Source organism: Pseudopipra pipra, chromosome 5, assembly GCF_036250125.1.
Source record: "Pseudopipra pipra isolate bDixPip1 chromosome 5, bDixPip1.hap1, whole genome shotgun sequence".
Taxonomy (NCBI): Eukaryota; Metazoa; Chordata; class Aves; order Passeriformes; family Pipridae; genus Pseudopipra; species Pseudopipra pipra.
In genome coordinates, this window is record NC_087553.1 from 69,600,088 (window position 1) to 69,607,300 (window position 7,213).

General features: G+C 49.2%; 1 long non-coding RNA gene across 1 annotated transcript; it reads left to right on the top strand.

Moving 5' to 3' along the window:
• The first annotated feature begins 6,019 nt into the window (after positions 1-6,019).
• LOC135415026 (uncharacterized) lies at positions 6,020-6,951 on the top strand. The gene is made up of 2 exons (XR_010430942.1): positions 6,020-6,748; positions 6,821-6,951. It is a non-coding gene; the product is annotated as an uncharacterized LOC135415026 (long non-coding RNA).
• Positions 6,952-7,213: the final 262 nt, after the last annotated feature.

Consider the following 7,213-nt stretch of genomic DNA (forward strand, 5'->3'; position numbering starts at 1 on the left):
AGGGCAGTCACTGTGTCCTCGGCACAGGAGCTGTGAGGAGCTGCCGTGTCCAGCTCCGGCACTTTGCTGACACAGCCGTCTCTGCTTTCCATGGAATGTGTTTGACTGAAGGAAATGCGGTGCTTGGGAAGTGCTGACTTGGGAAGCAGCCCTGGATGGGCTCTGTGGGCCAGCAGCACGACTTTCCCAGCCCGGACAGCTCATCCACATCGGCACCGGGGCCAAGGGCAAGCAATGAACAATCCGTGCGTGTTTGACCCAAAAATCCTCTGGCGCAGCTGGGAAGGGCAGCTTGGTGGGACCACAGTGGGGTGGGAGGTGTGAATGGAGGTCAGTAGATGAAAAAGTGAGTAAACAAACTCACTAATTACTATTATCCCCCAAAAGTGGTGCTGTAGTATTAGAACCACACGTCCTCACCAGGAGAGTGAACATTTTCCTAATAAATCCATCAATAATGTTGCCATGAGCCTGCTGTTGCCCCCTGGTAAATACATCAATCTTTTCTTTATTTTTTCCCCCTCTTTGAGCTTCATCACTAATTTGTTCCACACTTGAGGTTTTCCTCAGCTGCTCTGCCCTGCTGAAGATGCTCCTCTGAGATGACACTTTGCTCTCTCTTCGCAGAACTCCACTATAAATAGGTTTCTTTCCAACCACTCCTAAGGAGATCCCAGTGTACTGCAAGTAGGAAACTATTTGAACAAGAATCAAACAAATGAGCAAATGTCAAAATATTTACTTGTATTGTTTGAACTATAAACTTTGCTTTTAAGTTACTATTGTCGGGTTATGATTGTGCCATTGAAACACTTGGTGTTTATGATCCTTGTTAGAAGAACAAACAGTGTGCTGTAAAAAAGCCTCTCTCCCTCCTTCCTTCCTTCCTTCCCTCCATTACCTGGATCCAAGCCATCAGGCAAATAAAAAAAATGGTTGAGACACTTAAAAAGAAGGCAGACATTTAGATATTGCTGATGTTTATTTGTTCTTTGACATTTACCTGCAGGACAAAAAGTTTCTGTTGTGCGAGGGATAAAGGGGAGCAACTTTTCCTGCTGGGAACAAGTCAGACTTGAAAGCCCAGGAGCTTGAAAACTTTGTTTTATTTCACCCTTAATTCTTTTGGGGCCATTTTTTGCAATATTTTGGTTCTACCTTAGGGTTGCCTTGGTAAGGACACCCCTGTCACAGTCTCTTAATGTGTTTCACAGCCCTAATGCTCACAAGAGGGACCTGGAAGTGATCCCAGATGCTGGTGATGCTCCTCTCACTCCAGGTCCCTCCCAGCTCTGGAGAAAGGCAGGAGGTGCCATATTTTGGGTGCATGGTTGCAGTAGGTACCTGCCTGCACACTCTGCTCCATCCCTTTGCTGTCAGTCACTGAAGTACCCAAGGAGGCTGCTCAGGACTCTGTTTTCCCCCCTGCTGGTCCTACCTCCTGGGACTTACAGCCACTGATTAGTCCCGTAAAAGTCCCTTCTCTGGTTAATTTGGTTGAATCAAACCACATATCCTCATTTTGGAGATAGACATGAATTTACTTCTTGAAGGTCCCTTCCAACCCAAGCCTTTCTACTATTCTGAACCCTTGGCTTTCCCCTTGGGCAGCTCCTGGTTGAAAACAGCACTGCCATGGAAGAGCAGTGACTGGCTGACTGTGACCACCTCTGCTGAGCCCTCCTTGCTGTGCCAGTATCCCATTTTTTAAATTATATATGGGGTATATATTATAAATATACACACACCCCCCTCTGGTAGATCTGTTCACGGTGAGCAAAAGATCAGAAGTTCTCTCCTGGGAAGCAAGACTTGGACAAGTCAGGAAGGCTTTCATAACCCACCTGGAGGGAGGTCTGGTCTCCACTGTGCTAATCCAGTAAGTGGTTATTAAATTGCTACAGTTTGCTGGAAGTTGCATCCCTGGAGCGATGGAAATGAATATAAAAAGGTAGAGAGAGGGATCTGAGAGGCAGCTTTGGTTTCTATTATCTCTGCTCTGAGAAGCTTTTCATGTGGAGGTGCGGGCTGCGGTTTCCTCCTCGGGCTCAGGGCAGGAAGGGCCCTTTCCTGGGAGGAAGGCACAGCTTCAGTCCACCTCTCTCCGGGAATTCAGCCCAGCTGTTCCAGGCAGACACCGGTTCCTCATCCCTCCTGTGGCAGACTTTTTCCTCCAGTGTACAGTTGCATACAGCAGCAGGACATACACAGTCTAACCCTCCTACTGTAGTGCCCAAGAGCTGTAATTGTGGTTTATTATTCAGGCAGGTCCCAGATCCCACGCCTGTGAAACCAGGAGTTTGTTCCTGGCTGTGAGGCTTTACCTGACGTAAAACCAGAGCAGCTTTGGGGTTCAGAGGAAGCCTCAGTGCTGCCTGCAGGGTGACACTGCAGAGGAAAGTCTCCGCTCTTGGCACAGAGCCGTGGGGTTTATTATGGGATGCTCCAGGAATGGCTGTGCTGGGCACACAGTGCCCATTTCCTGGGCTGGAGTGCACTGGAAATCTCATGCCATAAACAAAAATTAAACCTAATCAGGCAAACAAAAATCCATTTAGGAGGCAGGAAATGTTCCATGGTAATGAAGTTTTGTGTCGTGAAGCCTGAAGACCCTGTTGATCCTCTACCCTTGTGCAGGGTTTGATATTGGAAATAGAAATGTGCTGACAACTGTTTCCTAATAGATGTTTAAATATGAAGAAATGACCTCCCTCCTGCCATGACAGCTTGTAGGAATTACTGTTTTCCTTCTGGTGTCATTCCACCCTCTGAGCATCAGTACAAGGGGTGGCTTATCTTTGTTAATCAGAGTATGAACAACTCATGGCACATGTGAGTCTGAGCTTCCAGGCTGATGAATTTTATCCTGGGCTGACAAGATAATTTAATGCTACCAAAGTGGTAGGTGTGGTGGTAGGAGAGGAAGGGTGATTCAGGATTAATGCATCAGCCTGGAAACCCGAAGGTCAAGCTCATCTCTGCTCTTTTTCCTTGGTTTAACATCATTGCCCTTGTTTCCCAGCTGGAAAATGCAGCCCTTGCCCTTCCTTGTGGGAATGGATAAACAAGCAGGGAACAGATAAAAAAATTACACAGTTTTCTGATGCTGGCAGTAACAGAAGCTGGGAGAGCTGAGAGCTTCCTTTGAAATGCTGGGAAAAAACACATCACGAAGGTTTGATGGTGAAGTTTGACCTCCCCAGCCCGGTGAGGAAATGAGCAATCCCGTTAGAACAGAGATCTCCGAGGCTGAATCAGACAGGGAAGTGACTTGCACGGGAAGCCTCTGTCAGCAGTGAGAGGGGGATGCTGTGATGGAGCAGGAGTGTGGCTGTGCCCAGCAGGGGCTGGGGCTCCAAGGCTCCCTGCAGCTGTGTGTGGCTCCCCAGGTTCGGGGAGGAGGCTCAGGCCCTGTCTCACAGCTGCACTGAGCTGCTGAGTCGCTCCTGGGCTGAATAAGCTGTGGCTCAAGGACCTGCCCTGGGGTCCCTGTGGGGCTTTGGCAGGGAGCGTGGGACACTGGGAGGTGGATGTGTTCTTAATGGGAGAGCTGGGAGTGGTTCTGTGCACCACGTCACCAAGAGAAATGTGATGCTCAGTAACCACTAAGCTGCTCTTCCCCCCAGGTCTGGCTGCTCTCTGGGCAAAGCATCCCTTGCCCGCCCCAGCCCTGTGTCCTTAGTCTGTGGGTCAGAGGCTTTTCCAGGAACTCCTGTAATCTTCTGTTTGTAAACTGGGAAAGGGAGCGGAAGGATGTCCTGGCTCCTCTGCTACAGCAGCACTCTGGGAAGGGAAAGACACTTTCAATGTGATGAAAGGCACTGGTTGGCCACACTTCCCAACCCCACCTGCTCCAGGTGCCTCAGAGCTCCACATGGGGCTGATAGTGAACAAACCAGGAGAATTCCACGATAGATAAGGCAAGACAACCATTTCCTCCTGCCCAGTGCAGTGTTCCACTGCTCAGGTGACTGCTGGGGCACGTGGCAGGGGCTGAACTGGTGGGAAGGGTGAGTTTGAGAGGGCAGACAAGGTGACACCACTGCAGGATCAGTGGGGACACTGCCCTGGGTCAGCAATGCCAGTGGAAGGACTAAAGCCAAAGTCTATGACAGACTCTGGGCAGCAGCTCAACAGCGTCCTATGGATGGCTGTAGCACAGGCTTTGGGACCTGGAGCTGCTCCCTAACTCAATGGTGAAGCAAAGGATTTAATATTTTATTTTAAATTCAAATATTTTATTTTAAATTCAAATTTTATTTTAAATAAAACTCTCAAACCCAAAACAGTTGGTCTTTGTTTGCCCCTGAGGTGAGGACACTGCAGCAGCTGCATCTCTTTATGAGGCAGAGACACCCATCTGAGGAGAAAATAATGGTCCTGGGTAGGAATTGCCTCAGCAGCTTTGGGAACCACTCAGAATTAGTTTGTGGTTCCTGGGGCTCTGTGAAACATTCATTAAAGCTCAGGGGCAGGTGCAAAGACCCATGAACAAGAGAAATTGAAGCTGAGTTGCTCCTTCAAGCTTGGCAGCTGGTTTATCTACCGATCCTTGTGCCTGTTCAGGGTAATCCTGAAGGTACTGAAGCCTCTCCTGGTTTTCTTTTTTTGGCCAGTTGCAAGTAGCAGCAGGTAATTATGGCCCAGTGGAAAAATCCTATTAACAAAAATAATCTTTCCTCGCGGTTCCCCTGAGGTAAGAACACATCTGACCATTTGGTGATGTAGTCAGGGATGCACCGAAGGCTTTTCAGGGAAGGCATTTCCTCATCTGGGAGGAGTCACCTCAAATGGGAAGAGAAACCCTGTTCTGAGGGGAAGAGAAAAGACCAAACAAAAACAAAACAACAACAAAAAAGGGTGTGTTCCCTGGGAAGGGCTTGGCTCCATCCAGTCTACGGACCCTCCTTACCTCAGAGGAAAAGATATTTATAGTTTGGGAGTCAATGCTGGGATGGACCCATCTGCCTTTGCCTCTCCATGGTGCAGGGATTACCTGAAAGCAAGAGCCAGTGCAGGTGGAGGGGGGATGAACTGGGTGACAGAGTCCCTTAGGAGACAATCCTGAAGGGCAAAGGAGTCCAGGAAGGCTGGATGTGTTTTAAGAATGAATTTTAAAGGTGCAGGAGCAGCCAAGGAAGTACACCAGCCTGGCTGAACAGGGAGCTTTGGCTGGAAAACTCAGGTCAAAAAGGAGAGTGTATGACCTGCAGAAGAAAGGGAGGTAAGTCAGGAGGACTACAAGGATGTGGTGAGGTTATGCAGAGCTAAAGCTTAACTAGAACTTAACCTGGCTACTTCATAAAAGCAAAAAGAAAAAGTTTCTATAAATACATCAGCAACAACAGGAGGGCTGAAGAGAGTCTCCATCCTTTACTGGATGCAGAAGGAAACCAAGTGACAAAGGATGAGGGAAAGGTTGAGGTACTTAATGACTTTTTATCCTCAGTCTATGATAGCAAGACCAGTTATTCTCTGGGTATCAGCCTCCTGAGCTGGAAGAGAGGGATGGGGAGCAGAATGAAGCCCCCATAATCCAAGGGGAAATGGTCAGTGAGCTGCTATAGTACTTATACATACACAGGTCCAGGGGACTGATAGGATCCACCCAAGGTTGCTGTGGGAGCTGGAGCCACTTTCCATCATTTACCAGCAATCTTGGCTCAGCAGGGAGGTCCCAATTGGCAATTGTGACCCTCACCTACAAGAAGGGCCAGAAGGAGGATCCATGGAACTACAGGCCTGTCAGCCTGACCTCGGTGCCCGGGAAGGTCAAGGAGCAGATCACCCTAAGTGCCATGGTACAGCATGTGCAGGACAAGCAGGGGATCAGGCCCAGCCAGCCTGGGTTTGGGACAGGCAGGTCCTGCCTGACCAAGCTGATCTCCTGCGATCACAAGGTGACCCGCTCGGTGGATGAGGGAAAGGCTGGGGATGTGTCTATCTGGACTTCAGCAAAGCCTTTGATACTGTCTCCCATGGAATTCTCTGGCAGCCCATGGCTTAGAGAGGTGCACTCTTTGCTGGGTTAAGAAGTGTCTGGATGGGGATGGTGGTGACTGGTGCCACATCCAGTTGGTGTCTGGTCTCTAGTCGTGTCCCCCAGGGATCAGTGTTAGGGCCAGCCCTGTTCAGTATCTTTATAGATAATCTGGGCAAGGGGATCAAGTGCACCCTCAGTGAGGTCACAGAGCACACTAAGTTGGGCAGGAGTGCTGATGTGCTGGAGGGGAGGAAGGTGGATCTGGACAGGCTGGATCAATGGGATGCTCCTCTCACTGGGCTGAGCAGTCACAGCCCTGCCTTCCTGCTCCAAGGCCCTGCCCTTGTAGCTCCACACCCCAGGAGCACGTTTGAGCTGTGCTTCCCTGGGCTCCTGCTCTGCCAGGAACAACAACGACCACGCAGCCAAGCTGAAGAATGGTTGGGAGTTGTAGCTTGGCGGGCTCAGTCACACAACACTTTGAGCTTCTTCAGGAGGGCTGGAACGGGCTCTCTGCTGAGGCACAAACAGGACTGAAAACTTGCTGGGCTAAAACTACCACGTGCGTTCAGCCTCCTGCCTTCCCTGACCTGTTTGTGGATAACACTTTCTGAAGTTGTTTATTTTTACGGGAGGCCCCAAATTTAGCGTGTGTGTATCAAACAAGCTCAGGAGTCAAAACACCAAAAGCTTCTTCCCAAAGCTGCAGCCACTTGAAAGGCTGCAGTCACTGAGCAGCTGAGTGAGGCTTTACCTTCGGCACAGGTGAGGCTCTGTAACCTGGTTTAAGTTTCATTACAGATTGAGCCAAGTTAAATTCTCTCTCTCTGGCTCCAGGCTGGAGCTGGACACAATTACAAGAGGCCACCTGCCCTGACCTGGTTGAGACATGTACTTGAGCCCTGAGGCAGCCCTGGAAAGCTCAGAGACAGACTGCTACACCTCCTGCTGCTTTTTGGATACCACCAACATCCAACCTCAGGGATAAAAAAGTGGCTCAAGCAAATGGGAAATAATTTTTTTTCCTAGAGCGATTTCTATTCTGTCTCTTATGATACCTGATACTTGGACAAATGTTCAACACCTGTATACTTAGAAAGAAATCCTTCTTCAAAGTCAGAAAGGCAGCAAACACAGATACACCTGCTCAGAAGGAAGGGATAAGAATATTCTCCAACAGGGAACTTTGACCTGTGCAACAAGAAAGACTTCAACATTCAGCAGGATCCA